Source organism: Pseudopodoces humilis, chromosome 4 (assembly GCF_049639895.1).
Source record: "Pseudopodoces humilis isolate 2021_Gansu_Grassland_sample_001 chromosome 4, ASM4963989v1, whole genome shotgun sequence".
Taxonomy (NCBI): domain Eukaryota; kingdom Metazoa; phylum Chordata; class Aves; order Passeriformes; family Paridae; genus Pseudopodoces; species Pseudopodoces humilis.
In genome coordinates this window covers 2,189,609-2,211,988 of record NC_142203.1, presented here as the reverse complement: position 1 = coordinate 2,211,988, position 22,380 = coordinate 2,189,609, and the positions used below count along the sequence as shown (strand labels likewise).

Here is a 22,380-nt window from a genome sequence, read left to right as displayed (position 1 = left end):
AAATAGCAGCCCTAAACTTTGCCTTGATTTATATCATAATAAAATCTTTCAATGAATGAAATACCTAATGGTGTGATTAGGTAAAAAAAAGCAGACAGAATCAATGGTATCAGGGACAAGAGGCAGTGGGCACAAATGGAAGGACAAGAATTTCTACTTAAGTGTAAGAAATTTACTTTGAGGATGTTAAAACATAGAAGTTTGGATAGTTTGGAGACTCTCCATTCTTGGAGACCAGAGTCATGGACAGTGTGCTCTAGCTGACCATTTTTTAACAGGGAAGTTGACCTCAACATCTGGAGAAATCTCTTCTAGCAGCAGTAATTCTGTGATTGGAAGAATAAACCCATCAACCCCAGCAAATAATTTGAGTTGTGCAGATTTTTTCAGTCAGGAAGACATCTATTCCTGATTTAAAGATTACGAGATGTCACTTCATCCTTGGAAAAAATTCTTATTTAATTAGTCATGCTCTTTTTCATAAAATTGTATTTTATTTCCAACCTATGTTTTTGTAGGTTTAAAAAAAAGTACTTGATATCACAATGTCATTCAAGACATTAAGGTATGCTAACTTTTGCTATCATTGTTGTCATTCTAGGTTTCATGCAAAGAAAGTGCTCTAATATTTTAATAAATTTTATTGTTATTTTTAATTTTTTAATGTCCCACCCATTTCTCCAATTAGAAGATGCAAAAAGCTTCCCCTATCTTTGTACACAAAATATGAGCATACATGCAGAATAAAGTCCTACATGACAAAATATTCTGCAGGTAAATGGGGCCAGCTGGGGCCTCAATTTCCACTGGATTTTGAATTTTTGTCCTTTCCAAGGAAATCTGTCTTGCACGTCAATCCAACTTCCCTGAAATGCTTTAATACCTGAAATGACAAGAAATTCTACCATCAAATGTAGGAAGTTACAGCTTTTCCAGACCTAATCACAATCATTATTTAAAGGCTTTTATTTTCTGTACAATGGAGAGGCAGATAGACATTATTTCTAAATCCAAACATCTCACTGACTATCTTTAGTCTCTTCACACAGACATTTTACCATGTTTTTTGTGGATGTTAATTTACTTTTTCCTATAGTACATTTTTACTTTATTTTTAAAGCTTGTTGTAAACTTAGAAATTCAATTGTCCAAATACTATTACTATACAAAAATGGGATACAAATTAAAGATTGCTCTTTTTAGGTCAGCACTATGTTTTAACCTCCAGAGAGATTTTAATGTTGCTTATAAAACTCTTAATTTTCTTCAAATTAATGTAGAAATAGCAATCAGCTAGTAGAGGAAGAATTTACTCTTAAGGAAAAAAAAAATCTTCAATTCCATAAACAACATTTTAAAAAATCCAGAATGGATCAAAAATTATTATTGTAATAAGATTGAAAGACTACAAAATGAAAAAAACCCAAATATACCAAACTAAAACAAACTAAAAAAAAAAAAAAAAAAATCCAACACACCAAAGCAACCAGCCAATGAAAAAAATCCAAAGCCTGTAGTTTTGACTGATGTAAATTACTATTACTATAATTCAGCTCAGAAAAACTCCAGCTCAGCTCAACTTCAGGAGAGCTACATGTCTGTACACAGCAGCTGATAAACTGGCACTGCTTACCACATTATTTTATTTCCTTGTCTCATGCGACTTCTCATTAAATATTATTGTCCTCTTCTGGCACTGAGCTGTGATAACATGAAAGCAATACAGATAAGAAATTCATTTGTTAAGGATGAGGGATTCTCCTAATTGGAAAGGAATATTCCAAAGAACAATGTTTCGTTGACGTGGGTTTAATACCTGACTGGTTTGATAAGGTAAATAAGACTCAGAACAATTTAGACTGCCAAAATGTAGGCTTCACAAAGGATGTGGTTGAATTCAGCTGAAGTTAATGAAACTCTACTTATAATTTAAGAAAAAAAAAAAAACCAACAACCATGCCATTACTCTTTAACACATCAGATGTAATTGGCTGTAATCCACTCAAATGAGTAAGTATTGTTGTGATATAAAGAAAATTTGCCATCATGCATAATTCTGGCCTGCAAAATTTTCACAGTTGCCTTAAAATATGCTGCTGCATTAATAGCCAAAGGGAATACGCCAAGTTAAAGATACAGAAATTTTATTTTTATTTAAATGTTTCTTGAGTTTCGACTCAAAAATTTCCAAAACACTGTGAAAAACTGTAGGTCAAAAGTAAGGTTATCTGAGCTATGACCTACATATTTCTACCTGTTTGCCCATCATTTCCCCATCACAGCTGTAATGAATTAAAGAGAAAAAAACAGAAGCAGCAACTCATTAAAAGAAAAAGTAAAATTTTTCTTTTACCAAAAAAAAAATTTTGTTTTACCAAATGACTGACTGAAACATTTCTTTTCTGAAGCTGCTTCCTGTTAAATTTTTTTTTAATTGTGTTTCAGTCAATATAATTCTTCACACAGCTTACTGCAGTGTGAGGAATACCTGTGGAACTGAGACTTGATAACATAGCATTTTAATCTTATACCAACATGGAATTGTCATGTATTCTTAGCCTTTAAATAGATTTATATGTGAAATGACAGTTATTGATGGTTCAGATACATAACTTTAAAGTTTAGGTCTCTATTTCTTTTTAAGCCTGACTTACTTACTAGAAGTAAAATTACAACTTTGCAATGATAAATGATTAAAAATTAAATTACTTTCAAGCCCTTTTTTCCAAAAGTCATTAAGTGAAGAAATCACAGTATTTTAAGTATATTTTTGGTTTTAGCAGTGGAATTAAAAAAAATTAGCTTTAAAATCTAAATATGTATTTGTAATAATATTTCCTTTGAAAACAAATCAAGGTTTGCTAAAACAAGAAAACAGAAGACATAGATCTCCATGCATAGGTACATGATTTTTAGATGTTATTACCTGGTAAGTGCAAATATTTCTGTCAGAATACACAAAATCTTCAGACTATTGGTGAAAACAAGCGATCTGAGAGGAAAACCAAAAATCACTGAATTCAGCAGTGAACAAGAGCATTCTGTGAATGAAGAACAAGAAAAATTAATTTAACCTGTGCTGCTAATCAAGGTGAATGAACAGGCAGGAGTGTGAGATGGAGCAATAAAACCACCTGGAAGCACTTGGGAAGGCTTTTCATGCAAGCAGCAAAGCATGGCCCTGCAAGACTGCAGTCCTTTCCATGCTGCAGTTTCTGATAGCATAGTAAAATTCTGGGTTTAATTCACTGGAGTCATTGTGGAGACCTGTGAAAATAATAAAATAAACACTTGTTCATCAGCGTGGAGAGCAGAAACCATCTCTCAACAGGCCACAGGATTCAGAACCGGTTGCTATGATGATTCAATCCCATGTTACTGGAAAAAGTCTTCTCAAGTGGACTGAAGGGACTTTTTTTTTGTCATAAATCCAGACTTAGAAATTACCACGGAGTTTTTTTTTTTTTTTTTCCCAAGAAACAATTTTCCTGTTGGCCTGATGCTTCATTTTATTTTACACAATTTGAGGCAATATTTGAGGCAGTGGCAGCACCCCAGACCTTACAAATTGAAGAAGGTAACTCCTTGCAGAGGGGATTACAAAACACCTTTTCATGACCTTCAAGAAAATAGTAACATTATCCCTGGAATATGATTGTATATAAGTAGAGCTATATTTAAAAAAAAAAAAAAAAAACCAAACACCTTCCTCTCTATGACTGAACAAGAAGAAAAAAATAAAATAAAATAAGGGTTTTGTTTGTTTTGAACTTTTCCATTTTTAACCTAGGTTATACTTATCTGTAGAGCTGTGATGGGTTGACCCTGACTGGACAAAGCTGAAAAATGTGCTTGAAAGCTGCTTCAGGCTGTGGCAGTACACAAGAACTGATTTTAAAAATCACACTAATGCACTGACAAAATTGAGAACCATTTTTCCTCTCAGCTGCTTTCTTTTACACTTAGTGACAGATATATGCATAAGCCTATCTTTGTAAAAAATTAGCAGCGAAAACAGAATGTTGCTTCCCATCTTCAAGAGCTGGAGTGCTGCACGTTTCTTCTGGGCTCAGAGTGATGATTTGGAGTAGGAGGCTGTGCAAATGTTAGAGGGAAGACGAGCGTTTTGGGATGCTTTTGGTCTATTGAATTGCTGGTTTGGGCACGGAGAAGAGTTATGCTGTGTGATAATGAGCAGAAATCCAGTAAATCGTTGGAGGCAAAGCTTGCACAAATTTAAGAGGAAACTTTGAAAGTATTTGATATCCTGAAGCCCAAAGAGAGAGATACCAAAGTGGTGGTGGTGGGGTGTGTGTGTGTGTGTGTTTGTTTTGTTTCTAGTTTTTTCCCTGCATACTTTAATTGTACGTGGCTTCCCAGGTTCTGTCTGCACCAGTTGCTGATGGTTAAAAGGGGTTTTCTCCTCTTCTTCAAAAGATTCAGCTGTGGTCTCAAAAGAGTTCTGAAAGATAAACACTTTTTATAGGACCAGGAATGGGAAGAAGGTTACAATTCCCTTTGTGGGAAGAGTCATGACCACACCTATGGCTCAGCTGTATTAAATTACAACATGCCCCTAGCAGAGGGAAATTTCACCACCTATAAAGTTTATTAGCAGAATTCTCTTTGCCTTCTGTTAGACTAGTGAATAAGGCTTGGAGGAATAATCAAAATCATAAGGATTAATATGTGAAAAACAGCTTGCACGTTTCATTTTAAATGGAAAATCTTCTTTGTTCTATACTTGTCTGAGTGCAGGTTGTGTTACTGGATCAGAGGAAATCTGCCTGTTCTGCTGGCTTGCATCAGTATTTACGAGGATTTTCACCCTTCTGGTGCCCTGTAAAGCTCAATGTCCTTCGTTTTCCTGCCTTGACTCTAATGTGAGGTTCCTGCTTCTCGCAGAAGTGCAGCACCACAACACCTGCCTGTGAGAAGCTGGCGATAGCAGCAGAGTTCTAGCAGGTCCCCTGAGGTCCACAAGTGTTCAGCGAGGGCAAAGCACTAGAAAATGAACAGGTTGATGTAGTTTTAGAGGTCTCTGATGCCTAATTATTTCAAATGATGTCACTCTCACAGTTAATACTGGAAGAAGTTAACCAAAGTTAATTAACATGTGCTTTGGCAGTCTGCTCAGTTTAATTACTCTGCTGCATTCTGTTAGGGCAGACTATCCAGATAGTAATGCTGATAAAAATTCCTTGTAAAATTGCTATTTTGGCTGAGGGTTCTGTACCATGAATGACTGCTCTTGTGCCCTGGCTGCTGAGTGGGGCATTTTTTTATGAGTTACCAGCAGACTCTGTTTCTAGGGATACAGCTGCCAAGGAAAATAGTAGGTTAAATAATGCTGGGATATGAGGAAAGGCACTGGATGGCCTTTAAGGTCCATTTCAACCCAAACCATTCTGTGATTCTTCAGCTCCCTGATCTTGATTCTTACAGCTGAAAGAAAGACAACCCCACCAATATTCCACGTCTTATAGACAAACCAAATGGAAGAAAGTGATGTTTTAATGACACAGCAATCTGTTTAAAGTTTCAGGAGGTCTTTTGGGCCAAAATCCTATTCAGTTACCATTTTTGCACCACTCGAAAGAGTCTCATTTTTTGAGGAAAAAAATTGTTTTTGTTGGTTTGGGGTTTTTTGTGTTGTTGTTGTTTATTTGGTGTGTTTGTTGGGTTTTTTTGGTTGTTTGGTTTTTTGGTTTGGTTTTGGGGATTTTCATGCTATAAGGTGAAATACATCTTTTGGGAATGGTTACTTCATGAGGGTGGAAATTCAGAACAATTCAGTATTTTGCCAGCCTTAGCAAAAAAATAAATATTTAAATTTTCATTTCTTTTTCCACCTGTAAACAGTCCAAAGAATTTTTTTTTCATTAGTCACAAATAAATTACATACAACTATGATCCTAGTAGAAAAAAAACCCCACAAAATAAAACATGTTTTTTATGTGTTTCTTCTGGGTCACACTGTACAGATTGCCTTGAGCTGAGTTTCTGATTTTGCTTTCACTGAAAGCAAAAGAAACCAAAACTTTGCATCTTACCCTTGCACCTGAAGACTCCTCAGGAAGGTTGTTTCTATGTTACACTCCTCCTCAGGGCAGATAATATGCTTTTGTGACACAATAATGGACACTCACCAAATCTTCTCTATTTAGAGCAAAAAAGACTGCAAGATTTCTGAGGAAATACAAATGAACCTTAGAATAATAAATTTACCTGGCAGAATAAACACTTCCAAGCTCTGTGTCTCAGCAGTTGAGGTTTTTGAGGGTTGGTAAGTGTTGGCTGAGGTCTTCAGCATTCCTCAATGTTCTGTTTTCCAGTGAGAAACGTAGATTTTTTTTAACTGAAAAGATGGCTTGGCTGTGTATTTCAGAATTTTCTCAGTCTCTCCTGACATCCAGGCTGGAGTGATGAAATTTTCAGAGTTGTTAATCCCCCCAAAAAAAATTAAAAATAAAAAGAATAATAAAAAAAAGATATCTAGGCAGTGTGCCTGCATCAGTGAGTTTGCATGCAAAATTGAGGACAGAATGCTACATGGTGCCAAGACAAAACTGTTCGGTGTTTTACAACAGAATAACGCCCAGAAGAAAGTTAAATCTGCAGCTGACATGTGACAACCTCCCACAGCTGAAGATCCTGCAAATTTAGAGGATGACCAAACCAATTGATCTAGATCAGAGCATAGATAGAAGTGGAAGGATATTCACCACTCCATGGACCTGGCTTTGAGAGATGATTTATGGTCTGCAGCCTTGAGTCCAAAAGAGTTTTCATGCCCAAAGAGGTGTCAGGGAGGTGGTCTCACACCTGCCCAGTCGCACATCTCAGTGCTGACAGGACAGCAGAGTTTGCAGCTGCACACAGAACAGATTACAGAAATGTCGTGGGTTAAACCCAGCCCTTCTTTCTCAGGCAAAAAAAAAAAAAATACTATTTCAAGGCACTTCTGCAAGTGAAAATGTATCTTCTTCCTGCTTATTAAAGCTCCTTGAAATTCCTCACCAACCCAACACGTAGCAGCTGCAAAAGACCTCTTTTGGAGAGTTTCAGCTCTCTTTCTCACCCACAATGCCCTCATCAACTGAGCTTGTACCTCAACAATTGAAATGAATTACTTTTACTCAAATTCAGATAACTTTTTCCATCTGGCATCCACTGCAATCTTGTTTTCCCTGTTGCCCATTAACAAAACACATTAGGAAAACCTCTGGGTACCTTTAGGGAATAAGTATTGATTTACAAACTTCTATGGAAGAAAAAAATTGTTTCTTTCTGAGAAAATGATCCCCTCTGAGATGTCAGACTGTTTTGACACTGAATTGATGGATAACCTTGTTCTGCTCTAACAATTACAATCTAAAAAGCCTCACTGATTAAAACATGATTCCTCTAATTTGGATTTGGGACTGCCACATGTCTCTTATTCAGTCTTTGCAACAGAGCCATCGAAAGTCAACATAAATACCCTTGTAAGCATGAGAAGAACATGGTTGTAAATTTCCTTTGGGTCAAAAAGATTAATTTGTTCTATTAATTAGCATTCAGGCCACTGAGATTTAAATACAACTTGTGGAATGCTAAGCAAAACAGTCTACAAGGATCTAATATCTACTTTGTTCTACTTGATTAAACACAACACAAGTGCCACTAGACCTCTTGGAACTACATAATATACTTTTATACCCAGATGTCCCAGTTTCTCCTTCATTTGCATTTACTCAGACTTTTAAACGGCAGTAGTTGCTATCAAATCTCCCATGCAGAGAGAAAGTCTGAGAGAAATTAGCTTTCTTCAGCCCACTGCTTTTCCCCCCCTTTTTCTTTTCAATTTTTTCCTTTTTATTTCCTTTTATATTTTTTTTTTCCTTCCTTCCCAACCTTCCTGGATGGCCTAAACCTCGAATTAACATCAGAGAGAACAGATAAGCTGTAGACTGGCTTTATTGGTATCCAAATATATCTATACCTATATCAATATATATATATCTTTATATCTATATATCTATATATTGATATATGTACATTTGGATATATACATATTATGTATGCATTTATACTTATCTAATTGAATAAGTAGATTATGTCTGCTAATTCACATTGAGAATCACACAGACACAAGCTCGGCTTGCCATGTCTTAAGTGTTTTATCCACTGGAAAAGTATCACTGCAGGACTTTTTCTTTTTTTTTTTTAACTTCTTATTAAACATTAAATAAAGCAATTTTAATCATCTTTTTCTTGCTTAAAACACATTTCCTATTATGACAAAGCCTTTTATTGTTTCTCCTTTCTTTGAAAAAAAAGAAAAGTCACCGTTTTACCTTCAGGTTCATCATCTTTTATTAGCATATAATATAGTCAATCACCTTAATTGTTTATTTTTTAGTTGCATGCCATAAGTAAGATCAGGTAAATCCTTGTTGTCTTGTTGGTTTTGTTTTTTTTTTTTTTGTCCCTCATTTTTCCAGCTGTTCTACCTACATTGCAGTAATATCTGCCCTACTTTATTCAGACTCCTAAATCCAACATCATCCCTTTGTAACAGCTTGTGAACGGATTCCTGGGAACACACAAAATAGGCCAAAGGTGTAGGGTGAGCCCTGGGGCAAGTAACTGAAATAACCACGCAAATATGTGACAAAATAAGTGTAAAGTGTCTGAAATTATTGAACTGTCTTATATCTGGAGAGTGAATAAAGGTTATATGCCCATAAATTTTTCGTGAGATTTTAGTGTCAAGGCTGTATTTATATGTTTTCATGGTCATGTGCATCAACCTCCTATGCAGAAAAAGAAAAAAACTTGTTTTCATTAAGAATACATTTTTTAGTTTGGCTATATTAGTTATAATCCCTAACTTTGGAAACTGTAACTTGGAATGTTCCAGAAACAAAACAAAATAAAATTAATGGTTAAGTGAAACTGAAAGGTGAGCACCTCATCTGCTGAAAAACTGAACTTGTCAGTGAAGGGTGTAATCACTACTAAGTAATTCAGGTTTCACATGTGTTAGGACCTAAAAAAAAATCTCATTTAATTACCAAATCCTTCATTTCAACCTGAGTGAGAAGCAATTCAGAGAAAATTATAGTGTGTATATTACATAGTTCAGATTTTAATCTTAGGCAAAAATGTCCTTGAAGATGTACTCAAAAGGACTCAATATCAATGTTTCACTAGTTTTTAGAGCTGAAAGCTAATCTGGGCAAAATCTAGCTAAAATCTAGCAAAAGCTAGCTGGTCAAAATAGGTACAGCTCTACACTGTCCAGCTTTGGATAAAATATATATGAAGATGTAAGACCAATATGTAACTCTCCACAGACCAGTGCCTAATTATCTGTGTGATCAGGCATGAAAATCTTATTATTCTCACCAAAATTAACCAATGTTCTTTTGGCCTTTTAAAGTCACAGGCTTGCACGACTGTATTAGCTGGATGTAAGTTCCTCTTTCAAGTGCAAAAACACCCCCAAAAACCCCATGTGCATTTAAAGAGGATTTCCATTTTTTTTCAGCTGTACATATTTTGTGAATTTTCATTCCCCTGACTGCAGTGTGATTAGTCGACTGATCTTTTCATTTCTCTTGGAAGAGACAGCAAAACCAGGGAAATGTTGTTTATTGATGTATTGCTATCATTGCTGCAGTGGCAGCTTTAGTCATACTCTATGTGAGAGAGTCATTAGCCAAATGGAAATCTGAGGCCAAAAAACGTTCCTGATGTTCAATGAGATAGCTCAGTTATTTGAAAAACAGCGTGTATTTCATCACAAAAGCCTCAGATTCTTTACCAGGGTAATTTATTTTTCAGGCTTTAGAATTCAAAGTAGTGCTACCCAAAGCCTTCCAATTGCTTCTCAATATTTAAATGGATTGTGGTGGAACATTTTTTTCCATCCAGGTCTCTGCACCTGCAGCAAACCTGTGTTGTTTGGACACTTTCATATCTGTGGGGCCCAGTTCCATGTTCTCAAATAGGTTTTATATGTGTGCAAAAGCAGAGAACCAGACTGTAAATTTTTACAGCCTGCTGCAAGTGAACACTTTGAGAGTTGATCTACAGCAGCCTAAAATTAATCTGGAGCAGAAATAAGCTCTTGATATTTTGCACTGAAACAACCAACACAGAGTACCTCTTCTGAGTGGTACTGGTACTAAATTAATTTTGTTATTCTATTTTCTGATTATCTGAAAAAGCCTTTCTACCCCAGTCACCTCATGAGTTCTGTCTTCCTTTGCACAACTGCAGGTTTAAATGTCATAAAATTAAATGTGAAAATACTCCCTTCCTTTCATTCCAGCATTTCAGTGCAACTTATCTTGAACAAAATTGCTTGGAAATGGATTGTATTTATATAAAAATAAGAACCATTAATTTTTAAAAACCCACAAAAAATCCCCCACAAACAAACAAAAGCTTTTAATAAAACAGTTGTTTGAGACCCACCGACTTTTTGATGCAGATGTAATACAAAAGTAGTTTCTGATTATCATTCTCCTTTAAAGTTTAATTACTCCTCAATCCATTTCTCCTATTTTTGTTTCAATATTTTCTGTTAATTTCAATAACTTTACTAAAAGTGCTGTCCACACTTTCCCATCTTACTCCAAACACGCACATATAACTTGTACATTTGTACTAAAGAATTGAATACCTTTCCAATGATCCAATTACTAGAATTTGTATTTTCTGTCAAAGTTAAGAAAAAGAAAAAATACCACCATATAAGAGTTATTTTTATAATTATGGACTTTGCATCATTCTTAGATGCAAGAATGTTAGATGCAAGTGTTATAAAATTATCAAGTTCAGTGAACTAATTTCATATATTCATTAAAACCCAGATTATAAAGCTTTCAAGATTTCTGATATCAAAATAAAAACATTAATCTATTAGAATACAAAGACTGTGCATGAGAAAATTCTCGTGAATTCTTGATAATGATGAAAAATTTCTTCCAGTGTGGCCTTCCGCCTCATTCAAAAAATTTCAGCCACTTCATTACAGACATTCTCATGGGTTTCTGGCTATTTGAAAGGAATATAATGCTATAAAACATTAATGTTTATAGTAGAGGTCCTTAGCAAAACAGATTTAACACTAAAGAATCAACCAATGTAAGAAGCTTAGGGTCTTATCCTTCAGAAAGCAGATGCTGGTCTGCAAAAGCTCAGACTCTCACATTCCCTGGGCCTACTGCTCTTTCAGGCAGATCTACTGCTTTGGTATTGACCATAAAACATTGCCCTGCTAGAGGCTGGAAAGCGTTTTTCCCCCAAGCAGTTCATCCCCACTTCACTCACGAGGCACAGAAACTAATTTACGTTTGGGAATAAGCGTGTGCAGGTGTACTTTTCTTTAGGTTAGACACAGGCTGATGGCCGGGCCCAGAGAGAGGTGGGGACTGGTGCAGCAGGCATCTTGTGGATGGTCACTTCTGCTGCTCCCTGGGGCCCAGCACTGGCCCAGCTCTGTTCAATTTCTTTATTGATGATCTGGATGAGGAGATCAAACCCTTCCTCAGTGAGCTGGTGGGTGACACCAATTTGGGTGGAAGTGTTGATCTGCTGCATGGCAGGGAGGTTCTGCAGGGGGACCTGGACAGGCTGGACCATGGGCCTGGGGTGTGAGGTACAAGGCCAAGTCCCAGGTCCTGCTCTTGGGTCACAACAACTCCATGGAGCGCTCCAGACTGGGGGAAATGTTTCTGGCAAGCTGGGGAAGGCCCTGGGGGTGCTGGTGACAGCAGCTGGAGCAGGGCAGTGCTGGCACTGCTGAGGCCACACCTCGAGTGCCGTGTCCAGCTCTGGGACCCTCCTGACAGGGAATTGAGGGGCTGCAGCGTGCCCAGAGAAGGGAACGGAGCTGGGAAGGGGCTGGAGCCCCAGGAGGGGCTGAGGGAGCTGGGAAAGGGGCTCAGCCTGGAGAAAAGGAGGCTCAGGGGGCCCTTGTGGCTCTGCACAAGTCCCTGGCAGGAGGGGACAGCCGGGGGGGGTCGGGCTCTGCTCCCAGGAACAGGGACAGGAGGAGAGGGAACGGCCTCAGGCTGGGCCAGGGGAAGCTCAGGGGGGACAGCAGCAGGAATTTCCCCATGGAAAGGGAGCCCAGGCCTTGGCACTGCCCAGGGAGGTTTGGAGTGCCTGTCCCTGGCTGGTGTATTCTGCACCCAGTATTCTGGGCTGGGGACAAGGTGAGCATCAGGTACAGCTTGGACTTGGTGGCCTGGGAAGGCTTTTCCATTTTCTGGGATTCTGAGGTAAATAACATATCAAAACACACCAAGCTGCAGATATATGTTGGAAAGTATGTGTTTCTGTGCTGGTATCACCTGTAATTGTGAAGTATGACTAAGGCAGGCTTGCCGATGTAGCTGAGGAAAATGAGGATGTGTTACCATCAAACCAGGAACCTCCTACCACATGTGGACAAAAGTCAGAATCTCCCAAACTCATCTCAACGAGTCATCCACCAATGCAAATTTCTTAAGCAGGCTTTGAAGGTCAGCATCCTAATGGCAGAAATCCACATGTTCTCTTTTTCTCTTTTTTGACCTCAAAATCATTTGTAAGAACCTTCTGGAGAAGCTGGCACTGCAGACAGATATCTACCCAAGGTGGTAGAGTATCTTCTGTCATACATTAACAATGGTTAATTCTTAAAATATATTTGGCTTGGAATCTAAATTCTGTATTTACATACTGGTCAATGTTTATAAAACCCCATTTCTTAGTTTTTTTCTCTGAACTATTTTCCACAAGATTAAAGCTCTCCAGGGTGAGAATTCCAATTTTACTACTGTCATCCATTTTCATTACTGTCATTTTCAGAAATAATTGAGGGAAACTATTAAAAAAGATGTACAGAATATCTTATTTACTGCTTCCGTGAATACATTTTAATCATTTCACAGGAAAAGACACTTTGCAGGGTACATTTCCAAAACCTACTTTTATTATGGTACATTAAGAACTGGTTAATTTTGTGAATCTCTTACAAATTGTAAATTCACTACTTATGTCAACCTGTAAATTAGTAAATATTTCTTAGATTTTACAAGGGGAAAAAATAATGGAATGATGTCACTGCTATTTAATTTGAGGTTATTAGGAAATATGTTTGGGGAAGGAAAAATATTGCTCTGGTCTTAAAAATAAATGTCAGGGTAAAATTTGTCTGGTACTTTCTTTGTCCATTATTGAATTTCCTTTTAACATTCCATATAATTGGCTTATTACATTACTTATATTTTCTTAATAGTCAAAATCCTTTTATTTCCCACAATAACAGAAGAGCCATGTATGACTTATAAAGAGCTAAAATCAACTTCAATAAAAAGTGTGCAATCCTGCTGATTTCAGAACTAGCTGCAAAAACCAACTTGGCCAGTTTGAACAAAATTTAACTTTGACATAATAAAAGAAAGAAAATTCCTAGAACCTTGGCAGGATGGTGGTGAGTTGAACTAGTTTTAACGGAAAACTTAAGGACTGTCAAAAGTAGGTGCTTAAGTTTATTTTAATTGTAATCTTACAGTGAAGACAAAGAAGAGTTTTGTTTCAGACCTAGATGAGGTTCAGTATTGGGAACAGTGGCACATTCAATATCAAGTATGTGTTACCCTACAGCACTGGTATTTGACCAAATCTATTTTTTATTACAGTTTAGGTGCCCTATAAGGTTGAAAAGTCTTTATGTGATTAACATATTTGCCTTGGGATCCAGAGGAAACCTTGGATTTCTGAAAATAAAAATTAATGAGAAAACCTTAATCAAAATATCATAATGTCCAACAAAGGCTTGACCTAAATGAAGAAACTAATGTTTTGGTCAGGTCAATCAATTTTTTTTTCTCAGCTCTGTATCACAGTGCCACTACTTAATCAGTCATCCCCTGACAAAGAGCATTTGGAAATTTCTTATTAGGACTGAGATGCAAGGCTGCCAAATTAACGTCCATCAATTTCCCCAAAACTTCCTGAAGCAGCAGCAGAGCATGAAGAGAGCTCAGTTTGCAAGTGTGCATGCAATGATGGGATGGCATCCCGAGGGACCTGGGCATCCCAGGAGTACCCCAGGGGATCTCAGGAGGTTTAACCCAGCCAGGGGCCAGTGCTGGCCCTGGCACAGGGTGCCCAGAGCAGCTGGGGCTGCCCCTGGATCCCTGGCAGTGCCCAAGGCCAGGCTGGACATTGGGGCTGGGAGCTCCTGGGACACTGGGAGCTGGCCCTGCCGTGGCTGGGGTGGGAATGGGTGGGCTCTGGGGTCCCTTCCAACATAATCAATTCTGTGATATGTAAGTTAAAGACTGCATTTTAGAAACTGAGCTCCAGCTCAGCACAGTGGACTCATTTATCCCAGTCTTGTCCAGAAAAGCAGATTCCAGCTGCTTGGGACCTCAGTGCTGAGGTCCCAAACTCCTGCCTCCCCTGGGCATGAGACACCACTGACCCCCTCCCCACAGGTACCCCGAGATGGAACTACATGATTAGCTTTGCAGGCTTTGCAGCACAAATGAGAGAAACAATCTACAAATAATCTTCTTGATAACACAGGTCAATTAAATATTAAATAATCTGCTTGTTTAATAATCTACTAAGGAATTTTGATGTTTTCTGCTGCTCAGTTTGGCTATCTTAAGGAAATATGAGAAGAGGCCAGAGATTCAAGAGTGGTGTTTTAAGGGACGTGGAAAAATGTCCTGTTTACTTCCTGTTAAAGGCTGCAATGCAAAATTGTAACATCTCCCGGGCTAACAGCACTTGAGAAGGCTGTTACACTAAAATAACACCACTGGTTGGTTCTTACATTTCTCTACTTCCAAATACTTAAAAGGGGCTCCAAGGATTTACTGTGAAGTCAAAATTTGTAGGAGCAGAAAGGAACCTCTGCCAGCCACGTTTCATTTATCCCCTGTCCATAGCCCTTATAATTATTATGAGTGGAAATGTGACAGTCCTGCATATTTAATGGCCTTGTTACATAGAGGATACTCTCCTGTGCTGTAGTGGTGCTATAAATCTCCTTTTGGGGGATTATTTGCATATTTATATAATTTATATTATATTATATATATTTATAATATATATTTTATAATATTATATATATATTTATAATATTTATTTATATAATTTACAATACCAAAATGACAACATTTGGAAGATCATTGGGAAGTTCTCTAAAAAAGAAAGAACTAAAACTTTACACCCAGCTAAAAGTTTTTTAGTATGAGAGATCCAGCTCCCATTTGGTACTCAGTAAAACAATAGCATTTTTAAATGTATGAGGAGGAAAGGTTTCAAGGCCCTACAGATACTTAGGGGAAAAATCAATTAAAAACATAACCTGAATTAAAGCATTTATTTTCAATTATATATTTTTGTTAGTTATGCTTATTTCTAGCATTCATTATATATATTTTAAGTAACAGGAACATTAAGTATAAACATAGTGGTTCAGAAACTATTTTCATTTTGCATACACTATTAACAGCTCATGATTGCCTGCTTAAACAATTTCAAGGTAATCCAATAAGCACAATTTTTTTTCTGCAGACATGGAAAAAAAGAGTGAATTTGACTTCATTCAACAGTTAATTAAAAACAGTATTTTCATAGGTCTAAGCTCAAGCTAGGCAATATCTTCAAAATGGAAATATGCCTTTACTTTGCTATGTGATTAGGGAAAAAAAATTACAACAAAAAATTATTTACAGTAGTCACTCTCTTAACAGTAAGAAAATTGTCAAAGATTTTTACATGAGAGGTAAAGAAATTTTTTTTTCTCTCCTTATCCTAAGTTTTACTTTCTTCCCTCTTCTTTCATGCTGTGTTTTGCAAGGCTCTTTAAATAGTGCCCCAGAATCCTGAATTCAGTGGGAAGTTCATCACTTGCTTCAGCAACAAATGCTCAGTAGCTGAATCATTGTGAAAATCCCACTACACTTTAATTATATTCAATAAGCTGAAAACTTTTTTTTGCTCCTTTTTTTTTTTTTTTTTTGACTATGTGTCTTTTTAACTTGTAGGTGTGAATCACACACTTGGATTCCACAGGTGGTTGGTTCTCTTGGTGAAACAGAAACAGAAATAAATTCTGCTACTAGGAACATGATCCAGAGATTTTTATGTTTTCAGGAAAAAAAAGAAAAAAAATTCAGATTTATTCTTTTCCTGTTTTAATCCCTGTCAGTTTTTGCTTATTAGAATGGTGAGGGGGGCATAAACTCACATTATCTGAAGCTGAGGAATAAGCTGTTCTTTAAACACAAATAAAAAAAGGAAAATAATATCCAAACAACATCAGCATCAAGTCTGAAATCCTTTTTACAGAGTTAAAAATACTTGGCAAAGAAAGACATTGTTATATGAGCACTGAATTCTGATTCCTTACCCACACTTCAAATCTTGGTGTCTTTTTGAATGCTCATTTTTACAAAAATGTAAAAATAAATAAAAACACATTTCAGAATATTTAGCAAACTAATTTTACCTATAGTATATGGTACAAGATTCATCCAAAGCATATAATACTTTTTTTATTAAAAATTGAGCCAAGTTATCACTGTGTGGTTTGTTCTGTCAATGTAAAAGCCACTTACCAGTCATATAACTCAGAGATACTTACTTTATTTAAGATTAACATGTTCTAAAGAAACTTAGTAAGATTTTGAGTCTTTGGATAAAATCTAAAAAGGGATCTATGAATCTTCATGGGCATATTTATGTAATTAGTCATGGTTAAAATTTAAAAAATTTTTGTCTTGCCTTTTCCTAACAGCACAAATTAAATTCATAATTTTCCTGCTTTCCAGAATTTTAACAACTTACAAAAAGTTTTGAAACCCAACTTTAATTGTGCTTTAAAAGTGTCATACCAGGCATTACAAAGAACCTGTATGCTGGGTATTCAAACCATAGAAATACAAACCAAAATATTTCTTCTGAATATGCATTTCTCAATATAACCCAGAAGAATAATAGAGAATGGAAATAAAAGTATCCTGCAACGAGTGGACCTTTGGTCAAAAATAGCACATTTTTCACTAGGAAATGGTATTACACATTGGGATTGTGCCACCTGAGGGGAAGGCATGGGCCAGCTGAGCAAAGGGGATGGGAATAGTCTTCCAGAAAGAAAATAGAGGTGGGTGAAATTAAGAAGAAGATGATGCAAAACTGATTTGCCTTGACAAGATATCCCAGTGATCATGGTAAAATGAGATGTAGAAATACTAATTTTTGCTGACCTGAGACTTATCAGTAGATGACCTACTTGTGAAATCTTTATTTTTTTAAATTACTGGAGGAAAAGTTGTCATTCAGATATTTATATTTTATATATATATAAATAAGAGAAGAGAGGGAGGATTTCTGAGGGTGGAATGATATGCCTGGAGCACATTAGGAGCTTAATTTTTAATTTAGCCATACTATATTCATTTAAAAAAAAATGCTATTTTTCATGGAAGAATACTCTGCAAAAGGAAAAATAAAATGTTAGAAAGGTTTCTAAAGCCAAAGGGTTTTAATTCAAGTCACCCAGAAAAAGAAAGAATAATGCAAAACTTTCAAGTAAAAGTGATAGATGTTAAATTTAGCAAATATTATTCTGGCCATAAATAAAGTATCTTCAAAGTTCAGGTCTGATATTCTAAAACAATTGGAGAAAAATAAAATGTGGAATCTGATAAAGCCATTAATTCCGACTTATAGATAAAGAAAAGAATGTGAATTTTTTTTTCAGGTGAGCCCAGAAAATGGAATCTAAGAAGGATTTTGAGATTTTGTCTTCATGGTTTTGATTGTCTGATCAATTAAATATTAAATTTATTTATAAATTTATTATATACTATATAATAATATAATAATATATACCATATAATAGATAATATTTATATAATATAATATAATATAATATGCAATATATGTAATATGTAATATATCATACATAGTAGTCTATAGTAATATAATATATATTATTATTTATTTCTATTTATTTAATTTATTATATCAATTATATCAATATAAAATATATAAATTGATATTATATTAATATTATATCAATTAATTAAAAGAGCAGCGAGAATTTTACAATGATATAATGTCTTACTTATAAAACTTTCAGCATTCAGATTTCCTTTCCATCTTCAGAGTGGTTGGTTTTGTGGTGCTTTTTTGCTTGTCTCATTTTTCCTTTCCCATGTCCCTCTGCTTCTTCAGGTATAAATTTTCATATGCATAAAAATTTAAAGGGATGCAGTTTTTGCTTTGAGGTTCTGACCAAAGATTTCAGAGGAGGATGCATTTAAACATCTGTTGAGTCCTATCAGCTCAGAATGACTGATATTTTTGTTTCAGAGGTTATATAAGCAAGGAAGAATGTTTTGATTGGGATTTTAGTTTTGGTTTGGCTGGTTGGGGTTTTTTGGGGTTTTTTTCCTGAGATTCTGAGCATCTTGGGGAAAGTCATAAATTCTCCTGACTCTCAGTGACTGCAGAGCTAGGCCCTGGTCTGTTATTACACAGGCTTGATCCCATCAGAGCCCCATAAAGTGAATAAAAAAATCTCCCTGCCAGTGATGGGCTTTGGAAAGTCCTTTTGCCTGAGATTGATAAAACAGCTTTTTCAAGGGCTTTTGGCATGCAGCACTGAGATAGAGATCACAACAGTGAATATTTAGGCACTTCGCCAAAGAGGAGAATCTACTCTGCCACACAGGCACAGGTGCCTTGGAAAAGGGCTCAGGGGAACTAGCAGAGATCTGCTTTGACTTTTCAAGAATAAATGAAGAAAGGATGCATAAAAACGTAGGATTTTCCTTGCTGTATCACACTAAAGCTATTGACGTTAAAGAAGAAAGCCAAGGGTGAAGGATAACAATTGCTCTTCACAGCTAACCAACTATCCTGTAGCTTGAAAGTGATGCCTCAAAATGCCTGCCCAGCTTTTAGCAAAGTTTAGGGTTTTTCTGAGGAAGAGACCAGGTTACGTCTTTAGTTTGAATTGCTTTCAAAGAACTTCTCCACCACATATCTGTTCATGCTAGTTTTATTGGTGGGCGTAGCTTCCTCCCCACCATTCCACCCTAGGTGTGTCACAGGCAGAGGAATGACATCCAGAAGGAATTAAAATGGGTGATCTTTTGCCTTAAAATTCTGTGCCTTGGGACACAGAGATGGGGTGATATCCTGATTCTCTACCTGGAGTGTAAAGTCACCTTTCCCATCAGTCAAATCTCCTCACCACAAGAGCACGGACTTGGGTTGCAGGAGCTTCAAACCCATCCTTCTCTCTGTCTATATGCATAGCCATTTAATTTCAGATAACATCATATATTTAGCAGCTAATAATCTGAAAACACCTGACAGATCAGACCTATCCCATGGACTTTGCTGGAGCTCTGCTGATGAGCTGGGCACGGGGATTTTCTTTACTGTGGATGGCAAGAAAAAGTCAACAGTTCTTCTCGTCCTTAATCTAAAACCTCATCCAACCTAAAGCAAATCAGATCATTTAGACTAAAATCCCTCTCCCTCGGCTAAGGAGGGGAATGTCGGTGTCTAACCCTGCAGCATTAAGGATGTGAAAAGTGGTTGGAATGATCTGGGTTTTTTTCTAAATAATTTTGTTGCTACAAACATCTTAAAACTCATGAAAACAACGTGACTTATTGATTTTTTTCTTCCAGTGACCTTATATTTTTTCATATATTTTTGTATTCTTGTCTACTTAAGCAGTTATTCACATATTTGAGTGCATACAGGGACTCAGCTCTGTATGAAATAATTTATGTCAAAACCCACTTGCATCAATTTTTTTTCTTTACTTCATATTTTTAACAACCATTACTGTATTCTGAGAATACACGAAGATTTCATCTTAGATAAATATAATTCTGATTTACTGTTTTCTATGTGGTAAATTGCTAATTATTATTTTTTTCTGGACGAGTAGAGTAGATTTTGTTTAGGATTATTTTAGATTAATCTTCTTCCCTGGGGAATCTTTTATAGGGGGAACCATGCTTGTACTAAAATAATGCCCATTAAGTTTTATAAAATTAATACTTTTAATACAATATAACATTTAATAATTATCAGAATTTACATTATTTTTGTAAGCCATTGAAGTGTTTTTCCAAAGTGTAATGGGTTATATTCACTTTTCTGACCCAATTCATGGATTCATAAGGACCAAGTTTTCACTAACTTGGATTATATAAACTGAACACTTTTACAATCTTAAACCAAAGCCCACTGAAGTGGATTAGTCTCAAAAATGACAGAAAGGGTAATATACAGAAGAAACAAAGAAAGAAAAATCTTAAGGATTCTATAAAGACTACAGAGAAAAAAGGGTTGGAGATATTGATTTGCAATAATTAAATGATGTAACCAGGAAAAAAAAAAAAAAAAGTCTTTTACTTAGGCAAGTTTAATTTAATAGCAAATAGGATTCTTGACCCCGCTAGCAAACTCTTGAACATTATGAAGTATATCACACAGAAAGTATTCTTGATTATTGACTCAATAAAAATGTTAAGAGGAAGAATGTAGACAGAACTGTGAGAAATAAGCATGAAAGATTTTCTGTCATAAAGATTCCTGACTGTGCATAAATGGGGATGTGTTTACCATGAACACCATAGGCAAATCTGCATTCCTATAATCAGAACTGCTCACATTACTTAATTTAGTAATTGATCCCCTACCCCTACATTTGATCCCCTTGATTTGATCCCCTACCCCTACAGCTTCTATATATACTGTAGAAAGAAAAAAACAGTGTTTGAATCTTTCAGGGACATTTTTTTAACTGGCAAAAGTGCTTCTTCCCAAAATGTTCCTTTGTTATAAAAGCAGTGGCAGTGGATTCCTATTGTTCTTTCATAAAATGTAGCAATTTTGGCTAAAATATTGTTTGGGCATTTATTTCACAAATTGTTTTAAGAATCAGAGTTATTCAGAAGAAAGACCATTTTTTCTGTTTTCCTCAGCCTCAAGTTACCCTCAGAAAGTATTTATTTTTAAAGTTAACAGGGGGTTATAACATAATCTGAAAATTTAATGTTTGTCTTTTATTCCAATTCGATGATAACCAAACAATGCTTAAAAAAAAAAAAATTGTTTATATCACTGCAGTATTTAAATCCCTGCCACAGCCTGTCATGATCTTTGAAATCGTGTTTTGAGTCCTGTCATTATACAACCATGTTTCACCCTGAGAAAGGGTATTTCCAAGATGTAGATAATGCTAAGATAATACTAAAATTATATCTTTTAGAACTTCTATTTCATTTCATAACTGCAAGAACAAGGGAGTAACTTTCAGTATAGGCAGAATTTTATTTATGTGATTGTTCTTCCAGTTCCCCTGAGAAAATGAAAACTATACACACACAAAAAAAAAAAAGCAATAAAAAGTAAAAATGCTTTTTTTCTTTTTTCCTGGTGATATAATTTCATGGAATGAAAAAAACCTTCAAGTATAGAACATAATAAGTAGGCACAGATATTATGCATTAGAGTTTTGGGGTTGCTGAAATAACAGTTATATTCCACTGCACATTACAAGGGAAAAAATTCAGGAGCAGGATATTATGGCTTAAATTAATTTCAGGCTACCTTAAAAAAATACAGTATTACATATCAGTAATTGATTCTGAGTTTACTTGCAAATATTAAAAAATCAGCTTCGTTCCAACAACTTGAATTAAAATTAAGACAGGAGTGTATGTTTAGGTTGACTTAAAGCTCAAACCACACCATCTCAAACTCTCTGCCTGTGCTTAAGTTTTCCAGTCAGTGATGCTGACTTTTTGATTTTTCGCCTGCTCATTGAGAAGAGGTTGGGTATGTGTAAAAATGGGTTTCTTTCAACAGGTGTTCAAACTTTTTTCTTCAAGTAGCACCCAACTTATGCAACAAATTCAAGAATTTACTTTAAATATACCTTTTCAATCAATAGCTATTCCCCCAGGAATATCAACACAATCTGTCTTACCCATCGAAGACTTAGATTTGACAGAGGAAACATGACAGAGTACACACTACAAAAGTAGCTAAATTTGTTCTAAATTTACTTTATAAATAACTTTCCTCTAAAATGTCAGGTATAAGAAAAAGATTAACAATACAAAGGGAAGGAAACAGGGAAGGGAAGGTGCGGGAAGGTGCGGGAAGGTGCGGGAAGGGAAGGTGCGGGAAGGTGCGGGAAGGTGCGGGAAGGTGCGGGAAGGTGCGGGAAGGTGCGGGAAGGTGCGGGAAGGTGCGGGAAGGGAAGGTGCGGGAAGGGAAGGTGCGGGAAGGGAAGGTGCGGGAAGGGAAGGGAAGGGAAGGGAAGGGAAGGGAAGGGAAGGG

At 36.1% G+C, this 22,380-nt stretch overlaps 1 long non-coding RNA gene across 1 annotated transcript; it reads right to left on the bottom strand.

Annotated features, from left to right (window-relative positions):
- Positions 1-629: 629 nt before the first annotated feature.
- LOC148184393 (uncharacterized) lies at positions 630-3,035 on the bottom strand. The gene is made up of 3 exons (XR_015772364.1): positions 2,927-3,035; positions 1,634-1,701; positions 630-883 (listed from the first exon to the last, which is right to left on the bottom strand). It is a non-coding gene; the product is annotated as an uncharacterized LOC148184393 (long non-coding RNA).
- Positions 3,036-22,380: the final 19,345 nt, after the last annotated feature.